This window comes from Peromyscus maniculatus, chromosome 23 (assembly GCF_049852395.1).
Source record: "Peromyscus maniculatus bairdii isolate BWxNUB_F1_BW_parent chromosome 23, HU_Pman_BW_mat_3.1, whole genome shotgun sequence".
Classification (NCBI taxonomy): Eukaryota; Metazoa; Chordata; class Mammalia; order Rodentia; family Cricetidae; genus Peromyscus; species Peromyscus maniculatus.
In genome coordinates this window covers 8044154-8069065 of record NC_134874.1, presented here as the reverse complement: position 1 = coordinate 8069065, position 24912 = coordinate 8044154, and positions in this window count along the sequence as shown.

The following is a 24912-nucleotide window of genomic DNA, read 5'->3' as shown; positions in this document are numbered from 1 at the left end:
CATGTAGCATTGCTAACTAGGCAAGGTAGGCTTGGGATGAAAGGGGATTTAAAAAGTCAGAAGTACCAGGTATTTCTTAAAGTAGTCGATGAGAAAGGCGAAATGTAGAGGGCGGACTGTTTGCCAGACTTGAGAAGTTCTGAGAGTGGTTATCTGCCAAGAGGCAATTCAAAAAGAAAAGAAAAGCTGGGGACGAGCCTGGGTGTCTGCAGTGTCTGCGGGCTGGCGGAGGGCAAGGCACGGAGCTGAGGTGAATCTGCCAAATTGCTGTGTGGTTCAGGACTCAAGTGGGTGGGAGAGAGAGCCAGGGCATCGAGGGGAGCAAAGAAGCCAACGGAGGATCTGTCTTTGCAGAAAATGTACTTAGGGAAGGCATTTGGAATTATGACAAGAAGAAGGCTTAATGATGACAGGAAGCGAGCCGCATGCAGAGAGGGGCGGAGCTTCCCAGGGTGCGAGAATGAACTGAGAAAGACACAAACTAGAGAACAGTGTCAGGTTTGTGATGCCCCATGCAACCTGGGTGCCATGTTACATTCTCATGAGACCAGCTGGTGCAGGCCTGACATCTCAGCTACTCGGGAGAGTGAGGCAGGGGAATTCTAGATCAAGGCTCACCTTGGCCTCAACGGGAGTACAAGGTGAGCGGGGGAAACTTAGTGAGATTGTTTCCTCCCCCCCCCCCCCGTTTTCTTTTTAAAGGAAAAAATTAAAACTCAAACAGCGGTGGGGGGTGGGGGTGGGGGGTGGGAGGTGGCTCAATGGTAGGACCCTTGCCTAATCTGTGTGAAGCCCAGGAATCAATCACACATATAAAAGTTGTCAGTGACTGTCTGGGTCAATGAAGACTATTTGAGTCATTCATCTGAAACAACAAATCAACCATGTCGCCATTTCTGTGAGTTAAGAGTCTGGGCATGCTTTAGCTCTATCCTCTGGCTTTGGGTCTTTCCCAAGGCTCAGCCAAGAAGGGTCCATTTCCAAGATCACTCAAGTGGGTGGTTGGCAGGATACCATACCTTGAGGGTAGTTGGACCCAATTCTTCCTGAGCTGTTGGCCGTGGTTCTTCCTTGATTGAGTGCCATATGGGTCACTCCAGAGAGTGCCTCAGAACGTGGGAGTCTGCCTCCACTGGAGTGAGCAAGAAAGGGCAAAGCCGGGCTGAAATGGTGATCTAAAAGAGAGAGGCGGGGGAAGCAGAGTCTCATCATGAAGCTGGTGTATCTTTAACTGTTGATGCATCTGCTTCTTGGATTCATGTCGCTGGGTACCACTTGCATCCGGGACAGAGGACTGATAAGGGCTGCAAATATCACAAGTAGGGGCCGACAAGGGCCCACGTGGGCAACTGACTGGCTCACTTAAAAACAGAAAGGGTGTGCACTAGGAAAGCGTTTCAGTGAGTGAAGTCCTTGCCGTAAAAGCATGAAGCCCCGAGTTTAGATTCCCAGCGCCCACAGAAAACCAGATATAACAGAGCGCACTTGTAATTCCAGTGTTGGTGGATAGGTAGGGGAACAGGCAGGTTCCTAGAGGCTCACTGCTCAGCCTGTCTAGATGAAACAGCATGTTCCACGTTCATGAGAGACCCTGTGTCAAAAGATGAGGTAGAGGTGTGATTGAGAAAGGCATCTCAATGTCAGCCTCTGGCCTACACATACTCCCACATGGGCTAGCCAGCACACCCGCACCCAAACATGTGTGCCCACATATACAATAAGAAATACAATGCCGGATGGCGGTGGTGCATGCCTTTAATCCTAGCACTTGGGAGGCAGAGCTAGGTGGATCTCTGTGAGTTCGAGGCCAGCCTGGTATACAGAAAGATCCAGGACAGGCACCAAAACTATGTGGAGAAACCCTGTCTCGAAAAAATAACAAAAAAAAAAAAAGAAAGAAAAAACAAAATAAATAAATGAATAAAATGTGGTGGGAAAAAATGGGAGAATAAAATCACAGGGAGAGAAAAATCAAAGGGAAAGAATGGCGGAGAGGGTGGGGAAGGATGAGAGAGGAGGTCTGGGGATGAAGCTCAGTGGTTAGGGTGCTGCCTGACATGCATGATACCTGAGCCACAGTACTGCAGAGAGGAGGAGTGGGGGAGGGGAGTGGGAAGAGAGGAGGAGAAGGAAGAGGGAGAAGAGGAAGAAGAAGAGGAGGAGGAGGAAGCAGGAGGAGAGGAGGAAGAGAAGTGACTTACACTGATTGCTCATTTCCTGTGTCCTCAAGCAAAGTGATGTAAAAGACACAAGTGTCTTGGTACCTCCACATGGATGCTGCCAACATGGGAGAAATCCACATGGGGGATGCTTACCCCCGGGCTTGGCTCCCTCTGCAGAGGAGCTGTGCGCTTCGTACAAGCCCCGGCACTTAAGACTGAGGTGAAGGTGAGCGCATTAGATCCGGCTGGGAAAGGAAGGCACAATGTGAACTCAGGCTCACAACATGGCTATATCTGAGATGGAGACACAGAATAAGGGGGCCCGGGGAGGTGGCTCAGGAGGTAGAGCACTTGCCGTGCTAGCGGGAGGCTGTGAGTTCAATTCCCAGTGAGAAAGAAGGGCGTGGCGGTGTGCTGCTGTCCCTCCAGTGTGAGGATGTGGATCCCTGATGCTTACCGGCTGGTCAGGCTGGCTGAACTGGTGAGCTCTGGGTTCAGAGAGAATCTCTATCTTAAAAGATAGGGTGGGGGGAATGCCTGAAGAAAACACCCAGTGTCAGTCTCTGGACAACAAACAGACACAAGACAACAAATGGAAGTGAGGTGGTATTGTGTTCCCCGGAGTATTATGCACCATAATAAACTTATCTGGGGTCAGGGACAGAACAGCCACAATATTAAACATGAGGATAGGCAGTGGTAGCACATGTCTTTAATCCTAGCATTCCAGAGGCAGAAGTCCATGTGTTCAAGGGTACAGCCAAGCATGGTGACTCACGCCTTTAATCCCAGAAAGCGAGCCTTTAATCCCAGGGAGTGATGGTGGAAAGGAAAGGTATATAAGGCGTGAGGACCAGAAACTAACAGCATTTGGCTGGTTAAGCATTCAGGCTTCAGCACAGTTCAGCTGAGAGCCACTGGGATGAGGACACAGAAGCTTCCAGTCTGAGGAAACAGGACCAGCTGAAGAATTGGCCAGGTGAGGTTAGCTGTGGCTTGTTCTGTTTCTCTGATCTTCCAGTTCACCCTAATACCTGGCTCAGGTTTGATTTTATTAATAAGAACTTTTAAGATTCCTGCTACATGGGCTCAGAATAGAAGGACTTGAGGAAAGAGAATTCAAAGCACCTGCTATGGAAGATTCCGGAAGGGCACACATGATAAAAGGAAAAGGGATTCATCTTTGAGAACCTATAAGGCTATTTGAACGCGATCTGGTGGGCAGCTAGGAGATGTTCAAAGTGGCTGGGCGGGGGGTGGTGTGAAGGAGGGCTGAACACCAATATTTAGAGTCAGGAATCTGGCTTTCTAATTTCCAGCAGGCATGAACACACCTGACACACACACACACACACACACACACACACACACACCACCACCACCACCACCACCACCACCACCACCACCACCACCCCACACCCTACCGCCTCCACCGCCATGAGATCCTCAGACTGCTCCGAGCCTCAGTTTCTTTGTCTGCTCTTGGGAAGACTGAGAAAAGGGTGTGTGCATGCATTATCTATCACAGCTCCTGCCGCACGGTCAAGTATTCAACAGTCATGTTTACCACAGTGATGTTTCTGCCGTAGGGTGGGAGACATACTTAACCTTAGATGGAGAACTTTCAAAGTCAGCCTGCCTCTTGGTAACAAAACATTCATTCGGCTCCTTCCTTTGACTCCTCCTGGCTGTGGACCATGACAGATAAGCGATGGGGACTTTAAAGTGACGGATGCAGCCACATAGAAAACAGGACAAAAGTGGGGAAGGATGGAAGAGGGCGGGGCTGAGGAATGACCTCACCGCATTGACAGTGCAGGTCAGGGGTGTTGCGGAGGGCTAAGGATCCCTCTCTTCTGAGACACAGTCAGAGAAAGGTCCTGGGATTTGTGTGAAGCCCTGGTCTGGCAGTTTTCATTCTGAGCAAGGAGCCAGACTAGATTCCACAGTCAGGAGGCCCTGCAGAGGTCAATGGGTAGGCACCCCTCGATCTAAGTAAGACTAGAAAGGACAGCAGGGAGGGGTCTTTGGTGGTCAAGCTCTGACTTGAGTAGGTTCAGAAGTAGGGGGCACTCACTCCCACCCTGTGTGTGTGTGTGTGTGTGTGTGTGTGTGTGTGTGTGTGTTGGTGTGTGTGTCTGTGTGTGTCTCTGTGTGTGTCCATCTGTCCATGTAGAGGCCAAAGACCAACCTCAATTCTCAGGAGCTCCCTACCTTCTCTTTTGAGTCAGGATCTCTCGCTGGCCCCAGGCCCACTGGTCTGGCTAGACTGACTGGCCAGTGATTCCCAGGGATCCTCTTTTCTCTGCCTCCTCAGTATCGAGATGACAAGAATGAGCCACCAAATCCAGCTTCATATGTGAGTCCTAGGGACTTGAACTCAGGTCCTGATTCTTGTGCAGCAAGTACCGTACTGACAGCTATCCTCCCAGTCCATTGCTTGGGTGGGGGAAACCTTATTACACCCATCCCTTCAACGATTTTTGTTCAGATTAAATGCATTTTCCAAGCCATTTTTTTTTCATGATGTGTGTGTGTCTTCCCCTCCATTTCTTACCAACAAAAACTACCCACTGTCGATTATATTGCCTCAGTTCTCGTTTTCGCTCTGTAATCTACGGGGTGCAGTCCTCATGTTTAGGATTACCCCCCATCCATCGGTGCATTTCCCCGTGGAAAATTCCGTGTGGAAATACAAATGCAGCCACAGAGGTAGAGACACTGAGACGTCTCATCACAAGGCTGGCGACTCTCCACTTGGTGGAGAAAATGCCTTTTAAAATCATTCTCTAAATGGCAATTTAAACTCTCAATAGAGAAGAAAGGAAAATCTCAAACAAAAGGCAAATCTTGGAGTGGAAAAGTTTTAGCTGTGTAGGAAATTCCTCTCGACCTTACGGTTCGGCGCCATGCATTACCATTGGAAACCACAGTAGAAGATAATTCATACTAAAGTGATAATGGCTTGCTAGCTCACTCATTTAGGAAGGATGAGGATCCCCTACCTTCAAGCCCTGTGCTGACCGTGTGGGGACGAAGGATGCTTCCACCTGATGTCAGAGCATTTATAATCCGGTTGGGAAAATATTTGTAAACAATGGTGGGGATTGCTTCTTCCTGTTTGTCAACGTGGCCAGGCTGAGGGACATCTAAGAGATTAAGCCAGCACACCCCGGTGTCTGCAGGATGCTCCTTGGCCAATCAGATCACACAGGCTCTGACTTGGTCAGTGGATTAATTAACTACAGGATTCAAATTTTGAATGGCTTTTTTGGGAGGTCATGGTGCTTCCTGTCTGGATGGAGGAAGTAGATTTCTAGGGTCTTGTCCTGTGGGATTTTATCATGTCCTGGCCCCTTCCTCTTGTCTGTCTTCCACTTCCTGTCTGCTTTGAAGTGATGAAGCTCATCTGACCTGTAGGGCCAAGCAACCCTGAGCTGAACCTTCGAAACAGTGAGCCAACATAGGCCTTCTGCCTTTAAGTTGTGTCCGCTCCATAATAGTCACTGACTCAAGGTTTAACCGATAGAGTGATGCTGATACCAGCACCCTCAGTGTGGTGGGACTGGTCTAGAGGTTAGATGAAAATCTCCAAGAGAGGAGAAGAGAAGAATGGGGAGAGATTCACGGGTAGGGAAGCATGGAGGGAGAGATCTCCAGGTAGAAAGAAGGGCCCAGTAGAGGGGGACCATATGAAGCACTGCTGTTGTCTGTGTCCTAGAGTGTGGTTGGTTCTCCACGTCACATCAGTGGGTATTAAGATCCCTATTTTAAACTGGGGAAATGTGGCTCAGTCAGTAAAGCTTGAGACTTGAGTTTGCTCCCCGGCACCTATGTGAAGGCCAAGTGCATGGCATGAGCTTATGATCCCAGAGCTGGGGAGATAGCGACAGCTGGGTCCCTGGCACTGTCTGGCCAACCAATCCAGCTCCAGACTCAGAGAGAGAGTGTCTCAAAAACCAAGGTGGATCTGTGTTGGGCAGCACAGGCCTTTAATCCTAGCATTTGGGAGGCAGAGGCAGGCAGATCTCTGTCAGGTCTAGGCTGGCCTGGTCTACCCAGTGAGGTCCAGGCCAGGGAGGGCTTCATAAGGAGACCCTGTCTCAAAAAAAAAAAATGGTAGAAAGTAATTGAGGAGGTCAGCTGACATCAACTTCTGGTCTCCACGTGTACATGCATGTGCATACATAAATACAGCACATACACATCACACACATGCACACACATACAGATATACACATATGACATATACATACAACACACATAACACTCAACATATAAACATACAACACACACACACACACACACACACACACACACACACACACACACACACACAGAGTCCTATTTTCCCATAAAGAAAAGAGCCACAGGAGGAGGTTGTCATTTTGGGAGAGCACATAAAAGGAACAGGTTTGAGGTTTAAATCCAGCCCTGGGGGCCAAAGAGAGGACTGGATTTTTAAGAGGATTCACTGGGCATGGCAGCTCACAACCTCTTGCAACTCCACTGCCAGGGGATATAAGTAAATATTAAATCTTGCCCTGCCTCACGCCAAAGCCCCTGGGCCCGATCACTCCCATGGCTTCCTCAGGTGGCCCTCAGAGGCACCTGATCCAGAGTCTTTCCCTACTTCTCATAAGCAATTCCACAGGAAATGCAGTCTGGGCTTAGACTGTCACTAGGCCAAATAAAATGGAAGATGCCCAGGTAAATTTGAATTGCAGAACAAACACATTCTTAAAATGTAAGTGTGTCCCATGTAATACTCCTACTATGCTTTTTTTTTTTTTTAAAAAAAAGTGTTCATCTGCAATTCAAACTGAATTAGGTGTCCCACATTCTTATTTTCTGCATCTGCCCAATCACCAACAAGCCAGCAAAACCTTGGCATTCCAACGGGAATTTTCAAAACACAAGAGTCATTTGGGTAAAAGGAGTCTGCCTCCCCCATAGACCCCCAACAAGCTGAAGCTGGGTCCCAGCAAAACAGGATGCATTTAGGTTATACTCCCCCCCACACACAACCCTCCTGTTAATGTCCTGCAATGACCTATGATTCTTTCGTTTGGAGAATGTCACAATGGTTTCCAATGTCACAGTGTCCCGGAAAGGTATCTGAGGACACTCAGGAGTCCTGGAGGGTCTCAGGTGGAGGGTTCTGTCATCTGCTGGGAGTCTTTCCAGGCCCCCCATCCTCAGCTCCAGTTTTTTTCCTATTCTTGGCTGTTTGAAGACCAGTTCTGCCTCCTGTCTGGAGAATACCTTTGTGGGCAGGGAGCCGGGGGACTGTGCTAGGGGTGGGTGGGGGTGGAGGGGCGCTTTCAGAGAACTTCACAGGGAACTGCGCTCCTTTCTTCCCGTCTTCCTGCTCCTTGACAAACAAGAGGCTTGTTTAATCACAGAAAGCAGACCCAAGTGGAGGTTTTTATCCTGTGCCACTCACTAAAGGGATCAAATTTAGGCTGCCTTTGAAGCAATGAAAAAGGGCGGCATCCCCCTTCTTTCTCTGTGCTGGCGGCTTTCACAAAAACAGCCCGGCAGTTTGAAGGGGAGAAGGCTGACTTCCTGGAGAAGGACCCAGCTAGTCTCCCTTGGCGAAAGACGCATGATCAAACCTCCGGGGCTAAATGGATCTCAACGCCATTGCACATCACGTCTTCCTCCACTGTAAGCGTCCTGACTCAGAGCTTGTGGCTTTGCCCTGTGTCCTGGTGAGGCTCCTAGGACTTGGAGCCTGACAGTGACGATAGTTTGAAGGTCCTTTAAAGGGGTAGGTTGGTGGATGGGGAGAAGGGACTATAAAGCACACATCTCACAGAATGGTTTTAAAAATTCTACCTGATGATGCCTGCTGTTCTCTCCCCGCTACAGAGAAGGACACGAGGCTGCTGGGGATGGAGGATGGAGGAGATAATGTCAAGAGTGTGCCGAGTCACAGGATTGGGAAGAAGTTAGAACAGGGTGGGTGCCGCTGATTCAACACCCGGGGGGAGAGTGTAACTCACCCTGGTTGGACTCTTTGCCTTCCTAGTTACTCATTCTCAACTTGGATAATATGATAGCCAAAGCTGCTAATAGAGTATAGGGGTTTTTTTTTCCTCTTCACATGAGATGATGTAGGGGGAAAATGCAAATTATTTCATCTTCTTGAAGTAGTGGGTGAGGAAACTAGATACCAGGATCTCAACAAGAAGGAGAAAAGGAGATGGGGGAGGGAGTGGGTGAGAGGCGGGGAAAGGGGAGGGAGAACGTGGAGGAAAAGAACGGCATATCTGGTCAGTGATCGGGTTTGTTGACTCCTTTGCCCGTGTCCTAAAATTCTAGCACATTCCAAATTCATTCACTGGGTGGTTAAGAACATTCTTACATTAATTACTTTCTTTTTTGCTGTGACAAAATACCCAACAGTAATCAACTTGAGGAAGGCTTTATTTTGATTTTTCTGTACCAGATTTATTTGTTTTATGTGTAGGAGTGTTTTGCCTGCATGTATGTCTGTGCACTGTGCATGCCTGGTGCCTGCTGAGGTCAGAATCGGGCATTGGATCCCCTGGGACCAATGGTGATTTTGAGCTGCCACGTGGGTGCTGGGAACTGAAAACCCAGGTCTTCTGGAAGAGCGGTCATTCCTCTTAACCATGAAGCCATCTCTCCTCCTGGATAGATTTTATTTTGATGTGTGGTTTGAGGAGATACTGTCTGTCGCGTCACGGAAGGCCCAGTCACAAGGCCATGAGGTGACTGTTGATAGCGTATCTGCCATCAAAATGCAGTGAAAAGTGGGGTTGAGATAAATGACAGGACCCACCCCCAATGACCCACTTCCTCCAGTGAGGTCTCCTAAAGGCTCCACAGCCTTCCCAAAACAGTGCCATCCACTGTAGACTGAAGTCTGTCAACGCCAACAATAAACGTGTGGCCACCGGGCTGGCTTTGGAATCTAGCCTGTGAAGGTCAATTACCTACTACAACTGTTTCCTGTTGTGCCATGGGCAGTAAAAATCTAGTGTCATGCCTTCATATACAAAGTGGAGAGTTGCCTGGGTGATAGAGTCATGGTTGTGGGAAGGATAATGATCAGATATGTGAGTCCATCCATCCATTCATTCATTCACTCATTTGAATAATCATGTGATCAATGATAGTATTATTGAATGCCTACTGTGTGCCTGGACCACCGGACCAGGTGTGTGAGACCCAGGCATTGGAATTTAAGACATGCCCAAGTGTTTTAATGTGGACTCAGCCTGTAGTTATTGAGACCAGAGGAGTCACAGGCATGAGTATAAAATCAGAGATTATAGCTATAAACAAGATGAGCTACACATGTCAGGGAAACACTTATTTTAGTAGCTGGGAGGACTACAGACAGCATTGAGTGGCAAATGACATTGTCATTACATCATTACGTAATGACAGTGTGTAGAGATGGCTCGGAAGGAGCTGTCGGGCGTGGAGTGAGCGAGCAGGCCTGAGGTCATGGGCAAGCCAGGTTAGTGTCTCCCAGATGGGAAGGTCTGGGATGAAGATATGAAGAATGAGTAAGATTGAATTAGGTGATGGGTGGGTGGTAGCAGGGGCGAGAAAGAGACCATGAATGTGAACTATTTGAAAAGGCTGGAAATGAAAAGTCGAGTACCCAGCCTTCCTGGGACCCATGCCAGTGTTTGTAGCCTCCCCTGGACTGTAGAATGAGCTCTGTGTTGAAAATGAATCCCAACTTGACTGGGTTTAGAGTTATCTAGGCGACAAACTCCAGAGGGGTTAGTTGAGATCTCCCCTGGATGAGTGACACCATGCCATGGACTGAGGTCACAGTATGAATAAGAAGGAGAAAATGGCTGAGCGGTAGCTTTCTCTCTCTGCTTCCTGAATGCAGATGCAATGTGACCATTCCCCCTGATTTCCCCTCTACAGGGTACTGTGCTGTCCGACTGTGAGTCCAGATAACTCCTTCCTTTTATAAGTTGCTCTGGTCAGATATTTTATCGTAATCAGGAGATTAACTCACATAGCCCCAAGCAATGGGAGACTCAGCCACTGTCCACCACTCCCAGGGCCTTCATACTGCCTGGGAAACCTGAACTCCCTTGGAGAAATTGATGGATACGCAATCATTTAATCCCAGAATTAATGCACAAGGACCCATAATGACAACCTTTTCTGAGAGCTTCGGGAAGTCATTGACTCCGTCAACCTCTGGTTTCAAAGAAAGACACAAATGCCTTAGTGGGACATTTTTGACATGTCTCTAGATCTCTGCCTGCATCCTTGGTTCCTGTGTCTTGAACTGAACCACCTCTAAAAAGACACTCCATCCTTTCCTGTCCCTTGCCTTATTTACCCTTTGCTTGCCGCTCTGCCTGGAAGCTGTCAACTTGGTCCCCTCTGCTACCTAACTCTTGTCCATCTTTCAAGTCTCATCTATCACTTTCTCTAAGAATCTTTACACAACTGCCCGGGGCTGAGCCAAACCCCTTTCAAAGTCTTTCTCCCTAAAAGTGATGATGACTTTGAAATCTGAATTTCTACTGTTTAATGTCTGATCCAACTGTATGGTGAACTTCTTAAAACAGGGCCTCGGGGTCCCAGCTTGACCTGCCCAGATCTGGACTAAAGGATTGTTCTCCATCAGATACTTAGTACATATTTCTTGAATAAACAAATGGACTGCCCTAAGCTTGCCCTGAACATCTGCCTCTGAGCCCTGGAGCGTTGACTCTCACACAGCCCAAACCACCATGTATGAGCTGAGCTCTCGGCTGGCTTCTAACAAGGGAACTCCCTTTCATGGCCATCAATCCTCAGCTGCCAGGGGCCATCCCTGAAGTGTTAGGATCTCATCCATTGGAGCAGAAAAAAAAAAAAAAAAGACACAACATGACAAATGTATGATCCACTTCCATGAGCAACCAAAATGAGGGATGGGTGGGTCACCGAAATGGAGGTCACTAAGGGCTAGCAGGGTTGAAGAGAGGGGAGTTACTATTTCATAGGTACCGTTTGGGGGTGACGAGAACATTCTGTGAAGAATGCATTTTAATTATGCAACACGGTGAACATACTGAATGCCCCCGAGTCACCTAAAAATTATTAAAATGATCATCTCTGTTATTCTGTTACATTCAAAAATGGGGGAGGGCAGAGTAGATGGGTGGATTTGTGAGGTTAACAGATCTGTGAACCTAATGCTGACTTGCTAGCCTGGTGAAGAAGCCACTGGCCTTGCTGTTTTTGAGTAGACTCACGCAGTGCCCGCTCAGGGTCCTGGGTGGGCCAGCTGCAGCCCGTGCAGGGCAGAGTTCCAAAGTGTCGTTGATGATCTAAGGTCTTTCTGACCATTTTCTTTGGCAAAGTGAGGAGGACATAGCAACATAGAAAATGCTATGAATTTTTCAGTGAGTGAGATTTAGCCAATTTTGGAGTAAACTCTTTATCCAGAGATAATGTCTCTCTTTCCTGTGCTTCACATTTAAAATGCACTTTCTTTCGTGAAATGGTTGTGAGCTACCACAGTCAAGTCTTAAAAGAAAATACCTCTATTCTTGACAGAAAAAAAGTATTAGCCTCTGTTTCATTTGTTTACATTTGATTTTTTACATTAATTTTTTTAACTTGGTTATTTTAATTGATGAATGATGTTTGTGTATCATCCTGAGGTTCGGTACACTACTCCATTCATGTTACAAAATGTGACAGTAATACCAGGGTAATTGACTTATCTATCACCCCTGAGATTATCATTTCTTTCTGTGAGGATCACCTCAAATTCCCTCTTTTATCTATTCTGAAATAGATGGTCAGTCATGGTTAAGGACGGCTCCACTGTTCACGGGCTACAGTTTGTACAATCTGTTAACTTCTTCATACCCAACTTCCATAGTCATGGTTTCTCTCTTTCTCCCTCCCTTCATCCCTCCCTCCCTCCCTCCCTCCCTTCCTCCCTCCCTCCTCTCTCTCTCTCTCTCTCTCTCTCTCTCTCTCTCTCTCTCTCTCTCTCTCTTGTATGTGCATATGGTATGGTGTGTATAAAATAGTGTATGCATGTGGTATGATACATGTGTAGTTTGGTATATGTGTGTGTGCATGTAGTACGATGTGTGTATTTGGCACATGTATACGAGTGTGTGGGTACATGTTCATGTGTACATGGGCTTATGATTTGGGCTAGGCTGGCAGGCAGCAAGCTCTCTATGTCTCCAGTGCTGGGGTCACAGTTACACACAACCATGCTTGGACTTCTTTATGAGTGCTAGGGATTTGAATTCATGACCTTATGCCTGCAGAGCAAGAACCCTTAGCCGCTAAGCCATATCTCCAGATCAGTTGACTTTTCACTCTTATGAGAATAGTTGTCTTAGCTCCCACGTCAGAGTGAGAACATGCAGGATTTGTGAAGTTATACTCTTTGTGGGGTCTCGACATTGAGGCGCCTTCAATCCTGACTGGGATAGCTCAAGATCTGAAGCAGAGTGTGTGGGCAGAGAAACCCAAATCTGCTGGTCATCTTGAGCTGTGGATGAGAAGTCGTGTTCTTCTGTGGTCATGAGTCCCCTCCTCATCCCTGCCTCATTTCCATGCCCACCTTCACCATGCACCCTTCTCTAGCATGCCCTAACACAGCTAATCTACTTGCTGTAATCTGTGTGAATGCCCTCAAGGAGCACCGGATTCTGCCTTAGATCCTGCACGCAGCCGTATTTGTTGGTAGGTCTTTGTGGCAGGTGTTTGAGTCATGAGGCTAAATGAATGGACTGATAGATTATCTGCCACGTGAATTAGCCACTCCCCCATTCTCTCTTCCTCAGACACTGTACCTGTTTTTCTTTCTACCTCCTTCTGCCCTGCTATGGAAGCAGGATGAGGTCTCCCGCAAGTGCATCTGCCTAAATGTTGGATTTCTCTGCTGTAGAGCCAAGAATTGAAATCAACTTCTTTTCTTTGTAAATCACCCAGCCTCAGGCATCCTGTCATAGAAACAAGAAACGGACCAAGACAGGCTCCTTGCACTCAGCTACTGGGGTCATCTTGGGTTTTCTTCCTCCTTTCTCTTTGTTGCCTACTTTTCCTTGCTGCCCCGAGGGAAATTCATGTTATCGTATAAAGGCACCTAGAAAGAGCTTTCTGGAAGGCGCCTCAGGTAACCTTGTTGATGGGATGGTCCTCCCCTCCTCTGTGGGAATCCTCCCCTCTGTGGGAGTCCTCCCCTCCTCTGTGGGAGTCCTCCCCTCCTCTGTGGGAGTCCTCCCCTCCTCTGTGGGAGGCCTCCCCTCCTCTGTGGGAGTCCTCCCCTCTGTGGGAATCCTCCCCTCTGTGGGAGTCCTCCCCTCCTCTGTGGGAGTCCTCCCCTCCTCTGTGGGAGTCCTCCCCTCCTCTGTGGGAGTCCTCCCCTCTGTGGGAATCCTCCCCTCTGTGGGAGTCCTCCCCTCCTCTGTGGGAGTCCTCCCCTCCTCTGTAGGAGTCCTCCCCTCTGTGGGAGTCCTCCCCTCCTCTGTGGGAGTCCTCCCCTCTGTGGGAGTCCTCCCCTCTGTGGGAGTCCTCCCCTCCTCTGTGGGAGTCCTCCCCTCTGTGGGAATCCTCCCCTCTGTGGGAGTCCTCCCCTCCTCTGTGGGAGTCCTCCCCTCCTCTGTGAGAGTCCTCCCCTCCTCTGTGGGAGTCCTTCCCTCCTCTGTGGGAGTCCTCCCCTCCTCTGTGGGAGTCCTCCCCTCCTCTGTGGGAGTTCCCTCCTCTGTGGGAGTCCTCCCCTCCTCTGTGGGAGTCCTCCCCTCCTCTGTGGGAGTCCTCCCCTCCTCTGTGGGAGTCCTCCCCTCTGTGGCAGTCCTCCCCTCCTCTGTGGGAGTCCTCCCCTCTGTGGGAGTCCTCCCCTCCTCTGTGGGAGTCCTCCCCTCTGTGGGAGTCCTCCCCTCCTCTGTGGGAGTCCTCCCCTCCTCTGTGGGAGTCCTCCCCTCCTCTGTGGGAGTTCCCTCCTCTGTGGGAGTCCTCCCCTCCTCTGTGGGAGTCCTCCCCTCCTCTGTGGGAGTCCTCCCCTCCTCTGTGGGAGCCCTCCCCTCCTCTGTGGGAGTCCTCCCCTCCTCTGTGGGAGTCCTCCCCTCTGTGGGAGTCCTCCCCTCCTCTGTGGGAGTCCTCCCCTCCTCTGTGGGAGTCCTCCCCTCCTCTGTGGGAGCCCTCCCCTCCTCTGTGGGAGCCCTCCCCTCCTCTGTGGGAGCCCTCCCCTCTGTGGGAGCCCTCCCCTCCTCTGTGGGAGCCCTCCCCTCTGTGGGAGGAGTTCCATGGTGTGCATTGTACGTCCTTCACTCCCTGGCTTTGGCTATTGTAGGGGCTGACTGTGTGAGCAGTGAGGCTGGAGGTGAGGGGGCCGCAGGTGAGCGAGGCAGCCGGTTCAGCTCTTTTGCCCCTTCCCAAAGAAGAGGGAGACAAACAGTAAAGGCACGGTGAACAAGATGTGGTGGGTCGAGGCAGCTGTAAACATAAAACAAGCTGATGTTGGAGACAGGACAGAAAGACCACTCAACGGCGACCCGAGGAAGCAGCCTTCGAGCAGAGCTCTGAGGAAGGAAGTGTTTATACTTTAGAAATCAAGAGCTAGAATGTTCTAGAAAAAAAATCCAAATGCTTAGAAGTAGGGTCAGGTCAGCAAGGAATCCAAAGGCACACCTCTAAAGGAAGGGACAATCCAAGTGGCATGCCTCCACCTCTGTTGGACACAAACTCATGACCCCAAAGATACAGAAAGTCACGATGGTGTGGTCCAGTTTTTCCTCCCCCTCCTCCTCCCAAATGTCTGACCCTGCAACCCTGAAATCCTGAACTCTAGATTTCTCCATTTTAAACTTGAATCACGCTCACCCGAGAGCTCACTGAGTAGATTGCTTGGGCTCCACCCACGTCCCAGGGTGCTGTGTGTCTAGGAAGCATCTGGAGCAGCAGCTGCTGCTGGTGGTGGTGGTGGTCTGAACTCCATGAAAACACCACTACAGTCTAAGCAAGCAGAACTCAGCCTCGACTTCTGGGTCTTTATACATGGAGAACGCTCTTCCCAGCCTAGACGCTCTTCTCCAGCTCTCTGCCTCACTGGCCTGGGTGATTCACGTGTGGGTCTCCTTTCTCCTCTGTTGCACCCACGGAGAAGAATGCTCCTCTCAGCAGCACATCCTTGCCCTCCGAGTTTAGCTCATTATATCACAGATCACGCTGGCAGCTAATCTGTACAATGTGAGTTTCTGGGAAGGAAGAGAGATTTTCCTTTCATGTTGAAATACCAGGTTTTGAAGCAGTCCCCGGCATATTGTCTACGCCAAGTAAATTTTGTAAACGTGTGGTGGTAATTAGAAAGGCCCATGACTTGAATTACTTTTCTAGCCGTCAGCCACACTTTCTCTATAGCTCTGGGGCCCGAGGGCCTTGCATGTAGCATTCTACTTAACGGTAACCTCAGACTCATTTCATGTTTGTGCAAACCAACACGACCGGTTTTCCAGACTACTGCCAGCTCCTTTTATTTTTTCTTTTTCCAAGACAGGGTTTCTCCGTGTAGTTTTGGTGTCCGTCTTGGATCTTGCTCTATAGACCAGGCTGGCCTTGACTCTAGTTTTGGTGCCTGTCCTGGATCTTGCTCTATAGACCAGGCTGGCCTTGAACTCAGAGATCTGCCTGGCTCTGCCTCCTGAGTGCTGGGATTAAACGTGTGCGCCACCACTGCCTGGCACCAGATTTTTTTTTTCTTATCTGCAAGTTTTCTGAAAACTGAGTCCAGCTATGGTGTCTGAGTGTTCTACCTCACCTCTCAGGAGGCTCTGCCCATGCCAAGAATGCCCAGCGGTTGCTGATGTCTGGTCTGTATCACATTTTTGGTTTTCTTACACACAGGCTCTAAACATGGTTGACGCGCCTCTGGTTCAGCATGACAATGGAGGTGGAGCGTGCCTGCCACTCAGCCAGAGACCATGGTAGTGGGAATCCTAGATGCTCAGGATACAGATGCCCTTTACATATCAGCAAACAGCTTTTTGGAAGATGCGCCTGATGCTCAGAGCTGGCCTCTACACCTGTTCTCTCTGGAGACCCTGACTACTTTATACCCAGCATCCATCTGACTGGTCATCCCCACCCCCTGCTGGTTGTGGAAGATTTTGAGTATCATTCTTGGATCCTGGGCTCAGAAAGACCTAGGTTCAAGTCACAGCTACCGCTGAATGGCCTTGAACAGCACACCTCCTCCGTCCAAGACTCAAATATGATTGACAGCAACTGCACCCTCATTGGTTTGGTTGGAGTGGGAGGAGATGGGAACTGCAGAGTGTTTGGTCCCCATAGGTACACAGCAACTGCTTGACAGATGTTCACATCTGCTTTATAGCAGTGGTTACTTATTCTCCACTATTACAGTGGTCCTTATGTATAGTCTAAGGGAAGGAAAGCCTAGAGAAGCAGAAGCTACGGTTTCTAAGAGTGTCCTTGGAGATCCTCAAGTTCTGAAGCTACAGCAGGGCTGTGCGGGGCGGGGGGGGGGGGGGGGGTATGCACATATATGAGGAAGTGGGGAGGAAGTGTAATTAGGAGGGGAGGGGTCTTCTGTAAATAAATATTTGCCTGGCGTAGTTATTCAGATTCTCTGAATTGCATTAATGAACTAAACTGTAGGCCAGCGCCACTCTGAGCCTAATCTGAAGCTTCTATGAACTTAGCCCTCACCCTGAGTCTGGACTCCGGGTGGCTCTGGTTTGACGAGAATAGAAAACCTGGCCTCATGGTCTCATCCAAAGTCCCCTTTGAAGGGGACAAGGCTGGGAGATGTAAGCTTATTTCTCAAATTCTCATGCAATGCAGTTGAGAGTGTTTAAAAAAAATAGCCTTTATCACTTTTCCAGAAACAAAATCCTGTGACACATTTATTATAATCCTCTCCCTTGTCAAAGGAAAGCCCACGAGAAAGGTACCCTTGACACGCTGGCTCTCTGACCTCACACCAGTCCCCCGACTTCTCGCTGAGCCCGCTTCAAAGGGCAACAGCAAGAACGGACAGGAATCTGTTCATGAAGCGCTTGTTCACAGGAAAGATTAAACGCTCCGGACATTATTCTGAGCTGCCGGCTGGGCTGGGACTTGCAACGCATCCAGCCTGGATGTGACACAAACCAAGTTCCCAGGAGTGAAACGGTGCATTAGCAAGCGTGCTCATACCACAACACGGACTATCGATTTGTTTGGTAATTACATCTGCAGTATCCAACTCAGGAGGGAGGGTGGGGTCGACTGCAGAGACTGGACCACAAAGCTTCCTCCAGCCACAGTGGACAAGAATTTCAATTCTGTCCCCAAAGATCTTCTGCTGTATACCAGGGCTTAGAAACAGCCATGGTTTGAGAATTCCTCCTTCTTTTCCTTTTCCCTAAACCAAAGGTCAGTTGCCTTTGTTTTCTGCCTCAAAGCATTCTGGGAGAGAGAGAATTCCACATTCTGTCTCAAAGTATTCTGGGAGAGAATTCTATATCCTTTTCAGTGAGAAGGAAATGGCATACACAGGACTAAGCTAGCTGCATTCAGAAACCTCAGCCTGTCTGTAGAAGCAGAAGGTACTTGAGGCCATATAGAATGTCTATGCACATGACCACCCCCCCCACACACACAGGGGAGCCCATGACAAAAGGGGATGCTTTTTAATGCAAAAACTGAATCCTAATTTCATCTTCTCTATATAAAAATATAAATCTGTCCATCCACATTTAGACATTACATAAGCAGAGACATGCCCAATGTGGATATGCCCACCGCATGCTGTTTGAATGCAAAAGGAACTGGGTCACACACCTGTGCCCAGAGTGTGATGAGTCACCTGCCGGGAATAGTCCCTCTAGCCTGGGACAAGGCAGTATGGAGCTATTCCTCACAGATAGACATTACAGTGGACCCAACTGTGGTGGCGAGTTTTAACTTGACGCACTCTAGAATCACCGGGAAAGGCGTCTCAGTGATGGGCTGTCTAGATCAGGTGCCTCTTGGCATGTGAGGTGGGAAGACCTGCCCACTATGGGGTTCACCATTCTATGACCGAGGTCCTGGTGAGCTGAATAGAGTCAGGCACCCCTTGCTGTATGTGTCTGGATGCAATGTGACCAGCAGCTTCCAGCCCCTAGCGCTGTGGCTTTTGTGACACGACAGAATGTAACCTGGAATTTTGAGCCAGAGAACTCCTTGTCCCCTTTATGTTGCTTTTTTTTGGTTTTGTTTTTGTTTTAATCACAGCTATAGGAAATGAAACTAAGACATCAGTTGTCAATGGTTGGAATGCTACTTCAGGGTTTCCTCGTGTGTGTGTGTGTGTGTGTGTGTGTGTGTGTGTGTGTGTGTGTGTGTAGTATATGGTTTGTGTATGTGTGTGGTGTGTGTATGTATGTGTGGTGTGTGGTATGTTTGTGGTGTATGGTATGTGTGTGTATGTATGTAGTGTATGGTTTGTGTATGTGTGTGTGGTGTATGGAGTGTGTCTCTGTGTGTGTGTGGTATATGTATGTGTGGTGTGTGATATGTTTGTGGTATATGGTATGTGTGTGTATGTATGTGTGTGTGGTGTATGGTATGTGTGTGTGGTGTGTGTGTATATGTGTGATATGTGGTATGTGTGTGTATGTGTGTGGTGTGGTGTGTGTGTATGTGTGTGTGTGGTGTGTATGTACATGTGTGGTGTGTGGTGTGTGTGTATAAATGGTGTATGGTATATGTGTGTATGTATGTGTGTGTGGTGTATGGTATGTGTGTGTGGTGTGTGTGTATATGTGTGATATGTGGTATGTGTGTGGTGTGTGTGTATAAATGGTGTATGGTATATGTGGTGTGGTGTGGTGTGTGTGTGTGTGTGTGTGTGTGTGTGTGTGTGTGTGTGTGTGTTGTGGGACAAAGGAAACTAGTAATCATATTTCCATCACTATCTGAGATTCTGGTGTGGCACAAAGGAAGTTACTTTTAAGATTTGTTCGGCTATGCCGGGTGGTGGTGGTGCACGCCCTTAATCCCAGCACTCAGGAGACAGAGCCAGGCGGATCTCTGTGAGTTCGAGGCCAGCCTGGTCTACAAAGTGAGTTCCAGGAAAGGTGCAAAGCTACACAGAGAAACCCTGTCTCAAAAAAAAAAAAAAAAAAAAAAAAAAAAAAAGATGTGTTCGGCTAAGGGAATCCCAGCAGCCTTTACTTGGTCCAGATGGTCGAGCAGAAACTCTGGTGTTTGGGTGTTAGAGAACATTTCTCAGGTCTATATCTCAACACACCGTGGAAGCCCTGACCAGGGAATGAGAGTCTCCAATGCCCACAAAGAGGAGCCCGAGCTGTTTGGAGCAACAGTGGATTCTAGATGTGAGTCAGGAGGCTGACATATCAGGAAGCAAGGAAGCCTTGAAAAGCTTTGAAGGTACCTCACAGGCCCAGGGACTCACGGGAGAGTCCCCTGGATGAAGAGAGAAAAGGATTGTCAGTGAGGCGGTAGTTGAGACTCATCAGATACACTTACACCGTGAATTCCTCGTGAAGACGAACCAAGTACCTTGTAAGGATGGCAGTGCCTCTCTTGTTATTTTATAAACTAAGAAACAGGTGAAAAGTGTTAAGTGCCTTCTTTCTGTGCATGAATGTTGTGTGTGTACATTCACATGGGGAGTGCACAGACTTGTGTGCATATGGCATGTAGAGGTCAATCCTTAGATGCCATTGACCTTTTTACTTCATTTATTTATTATCTATCATCTATCTATCTGTCTGTCCGTCCGTCCGTCTGTCTGTCTGTCTGTCTATCTATCTATCTATCGTCTATCTATCTGTCTGTCTATCTATCTATCTATCTATCTATCTATCTATCTATCTATCTATCTATCTATCTACTTTTGAAGTGGAGTGTCTTACTGGCCAGAAACTCTCTGATTAACCCTCTCTGCCTACCAAGGACACCTAGAAATCTGTCTGTCTCCACTTCTCTTACGCTGAGATTACAGGAGCGTAATACCACGCTCAGCTTTTCAAAAGGAGCTTCTGAGGATCGAACTCAGGTCCTCGAGCTTACCCTGAAAAGACTTTATCAACTGAACCATCTCCTCAGGCCCCATTTGCTCTTTTGTACATTGCTCTTCTAGAGCTACAACATCATCCACGAGGGCTATTTCTCTCTGGAAAAATTCCATCTAATCCATGAAAAATAAATGATAGTTTTGAATAGCGCTGGTTTGCAGACTTGGGGATGATATTCATTATCAGGTAGCATCATGAGAAAAGGCAAAACCCACACATTACTCACTTTGTGGTGGGATTTATTTTGAATTTAAATTTGATTATGCTCTTACCACACTTCCCAGGATACAGAAAGTGCAGAGAAGCCTGCTTGTCATGCCACAACAGAACGCAGATGATGGAAACAACCAAATTTCTTGTGGACAATAAAGTAGACAGAGAGGTGGCTGTGCACTGTGGGGAGGTGTCCTGGTCAGCCTCAATGGCCAGTGTGACTCATCCTAGAGTCACCTGGGAAGAGGGAACCTCCATGGAGGAATCGCCCAGATCTGATTGGTCTATGAAGTGTCCATGGGGCTATGTCTTGATTGCTAACTGATGCAGGAGGAGCCCTCTGTGGGTGGTGCCATTCCCCACGCAGGAGGGCCTAGCTGAGCATGAGCCAGTGAGTCGGTAAGCAGCTTTCCACTGTGGCTTCTGCATTGGTTCCTTCTTGCGTTCCTGCCCTGACTTCCCTTGAGGATGGTTGTGGCATGGAAGGGCACATAAACCCTTTCCTCCCCACACTGGGATTGTTTTGTCATGGCATCAGAAATGAAACCAGATCAAGGGTAGCAAGGGAAAACTACAGACGGAAGGATGGCTACAGAGCGTGTCGTTCATCCGCATCAAAAGGACCTTGTTTGACCTTGTTGGTCAGTGTTCCATCACTGTGACAAAATGCTTAGGACAGCCACATTTAAAAGAATAAAAGGTTTATTTTGGCTCGCGATTTTGGATTTTTCAGTCCATGGTTGGTTCTGTTGCTTTGAGACCTGTGGTGAGGAGGACATCAGGTGCTGAGGCAGAGCCAGCTGTTTGCACACACACACACACACACACACACACACGCACACACACATGCACATGCACACGCACACACACACACACAAGCGCACACACGCACACACACGCACACACATACACACACACAAACACACATACACACGCACACATGCACGCACACACACATGCACACACACAAACACACATACAAACACATATACACACATATACACACACATACACGCACACACATACACACATATACACACACACAAACACACTTATATATATATACACACACACATACACACACACACACACACAAACTCACACAGTGAGAAAGACACAGTCAAGATCCCCGTAGCCTCTGCAGAGTACATCTAGTGTTCTAATGTTGTTTCACTGAGGACCAGATCTTTAACTCGTGAGGTTGGGGAGTTGCTCCTTTAAGTTACCGTTCAAACAAACAAACCAAATGCTGAGAGAACACTGGGAGAAGTAGGCACTGGCAGGGTATCTGATGGTATTGATAAATGAGTGTTTGGAAATGGCATTATACTCAGTATTAATAAATGAGTGTCAGTTTTGTCTAATGTATTGCTAAAATATATTTACACAAAGACGATATTTTAGAAAGAAAACCTAGGATAAGTTGGACAGCCTTAATACAAAACCCCCAAATCTAGGATTTCAGTTTTAGGGTTGTTTTTTTTTTTTTTTTTTGGTAGCATTTTAGACTTCAGAGTTTGGAATGAGGGATGCTCAGCCTGTAACATTTACGCAAATATTTAAGAATCTGGAAAAAACTGAACTCTGAAACATGTCTGGTCCCAAGCATTTCTGATGAGGAATATCCAATTTCTTCCCTGAATTGGTAATGGAAGGTCACTATAAAAGTTAACTCAATGCGAGCAAACGATGTTACTAAATTCTAGTTATCTAGGGAACTTTCTTAACTATTGAGGAGAAAGTGGTGAGATGGTTATCCAAGCAAGACATCTTAGGGAAAGCAAGTCCTGGAGGTGGAGTTCTGGGCAAGAGCCTGGGGCTGGGAGCACAGTGGACACCCTGCTGATTGTTGGCGCTTCCTCTACCTCCAGACACTTTCTAGATGTGCCCGCTAGGGTCCCAAAGCGCCTGGCTTTGGGAACCACTGTATCATTGGCTATTAAAACATACTCGGGGGGGGGGGGGGGGGGGGGCGTGCTGGAGAGATGGCTCAGAGGTTAAGAGCACTGGCTGCTCTTTCAGAGGTAGGTCCTGAGTTCAATTCCCAGCACCCACATGGTGGCTCACAACCATCTATAATGGGATCTGATGCCCTCTTCTGGCATGCAGGCATATGTGCAGGCAGAATACTGTATACATAATAAATAAATAGACCTAAGAAAAAACATATTATAGTCACACGGCTCTGTGATTTTTCTGCTCAAGAGTCAAAGGCTTGTACTCCAATTTCATTGCATGGATCACGCATGAGCTTCCATTGCCGGCTCTCTTGGCTGCGTTCTTTTCTGCCACGATCTCTGGGTGCACCCGGCATCTCCCCCACATGTGTCTGAACCCTTTCCTTGCTCTGCAGCTTTGTCTTTACGCTTGCCACCCCAGTTTAGATGCCACTGAACGCAGAATCTTCGCCTCCTGATGCGCAGCTTGATGACCCAGATCTCCAGCTTCACTTTATTTTACCATGAGACACGGTGGGGTTTTTGTTTGTTTGTTTAACATTTAACAACCCCCCACCACTGGACTGTAACTCCACAAGAACAGCGCCTATTTTTTGTCCCCACCTAAATGCTGGGCTCAGTGCACACTTGCGCAAGATTTGATGCCATTTGGGAACACAAAATCCATATTCCAGGCCATTGGGTGGGGGATGCTAAATCGTACGGACTCTGAGTCCAACTGACCGGGTTTATATGCCGGCTGTCCTTGTACTGCTGTGTGTCCTTAGACAGCTTACTTCTACTCTCTGGGCACCCATTTCCTGACTAACAGCAGACTTCAGTTCACAGGGGCTTTTCGATCAGGAAATGAGTTAAAAAATATTCGCAAACCACTTCAAGGGTACCTGATGCTGAATCTTACACATTCCTATACTGTTCTAGCTGCATACTGTTATTACTGTTATACACCGTCCAACATGCATACGGAACATACAAAGTTTCATTCTTTTATCCCATCAGATTTTAGTTGCACGGATATGCACCAGCACCAGGAAACACTGTGAGTGTCATCCGGCTGGAATGTGGAGGTGTGGTGCACACCCCACCGTCTTTAAGCTAGTGTGACATGAATGCTCGCGCAGTTAGCTGTCTGTCTGACATGGGATGTGGTCAGCTCTGTACCAGACATTGGGGACACAGCAAAAAGAAGAACAGGAGACTATGCAACCATGGACTGGAGGGTCCTGGTTCATCCACATTCACTCAAGGACGTGTAGGGTCTAGAAGAGAGATGGACAGCAGAGGCGGGATTCGGATTAGAGGCAAGGTAGAACTTTCAAGATGTGGCAGTCAGCAAACCCTGGGGAGTACTGGCTTGATTCTCCTTCTCCCTAAAGCCCTGTCTGAGGAAATAAGGAATCCCATCATTTGAATGGTGTTAGTGAGGTCCTGTGTAAGGTCACAAAGACAGATTGGGCTCATTACCATATTTCCCATTATCTCTGTAATTATTTGACTCTTTCAACTGTTCGCTGGACTTTTGGAAATGGGATTAGACTGTCCAGGTCTCTGAAGTCCCTCCCTGCAGGTAGATGGTGATTAGCTCCACTGTGGTCAGAGAAGCACTGAGTACAGAGAGGTGAAGGGTTTTCCCTGGGGTAACACAGCATTGCTAACAAGGCTGAATTAGAACTCAGAATGTGAGCAGCTATCTTCAGGGCTGGGCATGCTGCCCAAAGGACACAGAAGCATAGAAATCTCTTCAGCTGTGGCTGTAGGGATGCCTACGTTCACTAAGGAAAGGATAACACCATTATGTTGCTGGAGGGCTTCTCTCCGGGTTCCCCAAGCCCCGCAGTCCCACAATCCACGTATAAAATAATCACTCAGACACTTATATCACTTATAAACTATATGGCCGTGGCAGGCTTCTTCCTAACTGTTCTTATATCTTAAATTAACCCATTTTTATAAATCTATACCTTGCCACGTGGCTGGTGGCTTACCAGAGTCTTTACATGCTGTTTGTCCTGGCAGTGGCTGCAGTGTCTCCCTCCTCAGCCTTCCACTTCCCAGAATTCTCCTCTCTCCTTGTCCTACCTACTTCCTGCCTGGCAACCTACTTCCTGCCTGGTCACTGGCCATCAGTGTTTTATTTATATAGAGCAATATCCACAGTACTTCCCCTTTTTTTCTTTTTTTAAAAAGGAAGGTTTTAACTTTAACATGGTAAAATTACATATAACAAAACAATTACCGAGCAAGAATTATAGTTACAATATTAAAGAAGATGTCCTATCTATCTTATATTTGTGAGTTTAAGGTTTTATATCTAACTTATCTTTTATCATAACTGAGGAAATTACAACTATCTAGGTTTTAACCACATCAAAGACCTGAGAAGGAACATAATGGTACCTGAGAAATGGTAGATGGATGCAAGCAACTTTCGGGAATCTTGCAAAAGTAGACCAAGACAGCTGGCAGCCTGGACAGTCACCTAATGTTTCTCAGCATTGTTGGTGCATTCAAATTGGCTACAGGCCT